The following is a 2,961-nucleotide window of genomic DNA, read 5'->3' as shown; positions in this document are numbered from 1 at the left end:
TGGAATGATTGTAAAAAAGGCTAAAATTTAGAACTTTGTAAAGCTTATAAATCAACAAATCATTGACTTTACCATGTCTTCACTTTTAAACATCTCTTTCCAATTTTGTTTTGTTTTTGCTTTTCAAAGGACATATTTCTTTATGTACAATACAGTACCATAGTCTTACAAGAACTCACAATATGTGTTCTTTTTCTATCTCTTCCTAATAAGGTATTGTTAGGTATAATTTTACCTATCTCTAACTGGACCAATGATTGATACCACGGATTTCAGATTACAAAATTATCTCCCAGTCCTCCACATGGAAATTATAAATTATTCTTTCATTAGCTATGTTAAGATTACTTTTGGGGGGACCAGCAGATGGTGTAATGGTTGCATCATAGTCAACCAGCCTTAGAGTCCTGGATCCCATGGCTTAAAGCTCATGCTGGGTGGGTGCACATGAATGCCCAAAATCCCAAGAGGAGAATGGAGAAGGGATTGCAGTGTCTCCAACCTCCCCAGGGGGTGATTTCTCACTTTCTCTCTCTCTTTCTCTGTCTCTCTGACAAGTACTCTAGAGCAGGAATCTCTCCTGAAAAAAGAAAATTACTTTTTTCAAAAATCCATCCTCATTCATTTATGAGACTTTTTGTTGCCTGACTTTTAATTAATTTGCTTTTCTTTAGAACTGTATTTTATAGTAAAGAACATCATAGACAATTCAGTACATACTTCCAGAATGTTCACATCATAATACAATGTTAAATGTTTACAGTGATGAATATGTTTATATCTTAGATTTATTACACACTGTATACATGGTTTTAAAGCCTATTCTGTACCGTACAAAGATGTGTAATGAATAGATTCAAATAATACATTACAATAATGGTTTTTAAAAAGAAATGAAAAATGTACTGGGCCCATGTACATGCATACCCAAAATGGAGAAAAGAGTGATTAGAGATTGTGGCATGACCGCGCCCTATTAAGGGGTGCTTTCTTTCTCTCACTCTCATGGTCTGTCTCTCTCCACCCACTGCACGCACCCTCAGATAATTAAAAAATTTAAAGAGTCGCAGGCACACATTGCTCCGGGGACAGGCGTTTAACTCTTGCCATGTCTCGCCGCCCCGACTCGCAGGCCTAGGGTTTCCCCGCCCTCCGCCACCGACACTGCGCCAGCCGCCGACAGTACGCACCGGGCCACCAAATGCGCGGCCTCAGGGTCCCCTACGTGCGCAGCCGGGGCACCCGCGGCAGGCGATCCGTGGGAGACCGTGTCTGCAGAGCACTTTGCTATCCATTCTCCTGGACCTGGGGAGTTAGAATCCACAGCTCCCCATTCCTCTTCGCTCCGCCACCATTTCGAACATCCCGCAGGGACTCGTTTTGGGGTTCCCATTGACTTCCGGGAAGGGCGCAAGCTCCTCTCTGACCCCAGCTCCGGCGGCCACCTGCCTTCTCCGCCGTGACCCTACTCCCATGACCCTGCGGTGCCTCCAGCGCTCCGGGAATGGCGCGGAAGAGACGCAGAGCCAGTGGGGGGCTGTGGGGTCGGCGGAGGAGCGGTCCCGGAGGCCCCACGGCTGGCTAAGGCCCTGCGGGAGCCCAAACAGGATGGTACTGGGGAGGTCTGACTGATAATGAAGCCAGAGAGAAATTAAAATAGGCACCCGAAGGAACTTCCTGGATTAGAGATAGTTCGCATTCAGACTACCTGCTAACAATATCTGTTACAACATCAGCTGGAATCCAACGAAACTGCGGATCGAGTGTCAGGATAGGAAGTTCAGATTGGATTCCATCATCTGCGTCAAGTCCAAGCGTAAACAGTTTGACAGCGTGGTTCACCTGATCGACCACTGTGTGCAGATGTGAAGGATAAGCGGACAGGCCCGGCAGCCCCCGGAGTGGCACTGCTCACCTTTACTGGCCAAACCGCCCTACACAGCAGCCCCGACTCGGCAGCAGCTCTGTAGGCTCACTAGTAACAAATGCACCCATAGCATCTGGCACTACGGTTACAACAAGACTTAAAGATTACTTGGAAGAATACAAATTCCAGGTATAAGTGTTTCTCTTTTTCTAAACACGCCTCATATAGAATATCTCCGAATGCAGCTACGTAAAAGAGAACCCAACCTTGAGCGACTGCTCTGCATCGCTATGCAGAATGCTTTCTAAGAACAGCGGGAGCCAATCTAATCTAAATGCCTGAAGAGGCAGCTGGGTATTTAAAGTTTCCCCAGACATTTTCACCTGAGTTTCGCTTCCCTTTCTAAGGCTAACCAAGACCTGTTGCCATCCTTTTAAATTTAAGGTACAATGTTCCAAGTAAAGGCTGAAAGAGCATTTGGTCAGAGCGCCTTGCCTTTCTGAGGGTCCCTTCTCTGAGGTCAAAGGTCGATGCTCCAGGAGTGGAGACAGAACTCCACGTGGGAGTACTGAGAAAGGGGAGGGATCAGGCTGACACAGGCTTGAGGTCAAGTTTATGTGCCTGGCGTTCCGAGTCTGTTTTAGGACGTTTTATATTTTGCATTCTGATGTACCTAGGGGTTTGTTAAACAGATCACGCTTGTGAGTATTTAGTCCTCGACCAAATCAACCAAAAAAATAAAAGTTAACTGTGAAATCCTGTATTTGTCTTTTTACTACACGTATGCACTCTCTTCAGTGTGAATGAGTACTGTAGTAATCTATTTTAAGGGAGCCTTATTTCAGAACTCTTTCAAACTGGTGCAAATGGAGAAAACTTTCTCTTTTCCTTTAAGGCTAAAGACAAGAACGCCATGCTATACAGGTGCAACTCAATCCCTGTTAATTAAAAGCAATGTAGATATAGACTTGTTACCCTTTCAAGTAGCTGTGTCCCAGCCTGCTGCCCATGACCTTTTCAGAAATGGCTGTGGAAGTTTTTAAGCTGACCTTAAATCGTCTAACCATGGACATCAGCGGTTGTCTCCCTTCTAC

The 2,961-nt window shown here is 45.4% G+C and overlaps 1 pseudogene; it reads left to right on the top strand.

Annotated features, from left to right (window-relative positions):
• The first annotated feature begins 1,164 nt into the window (after nucleotides 1–1,164).
• Nucleotides 1,165–2,062, top strand: LOC102482928 (suppressor of cytokine signaling 2 pseudogene; annotated as a pseudogene).
• Nucleotides 2,063–2,961: the final 899 nt, after the last annotated feature.

The sequence above is a fragment of the Tupaia chinensis genome, unplaced genomic scaffold, assembly GCF_000334495.1.
Source record: "Tupaia chinensis unplaced genomic scaffold, TupChi_1.0 Scaffold143645_1, whole genome shotgun sequence".
NCBI lineage: Eukaryota > Metazoa > Chordata > Mammalia > Scandentia > Tupaiidae > Tupaia > Tupaia belangeri.
This window is presented reverse-complemented; position numbering and strand designations above follow the sequence as displayed.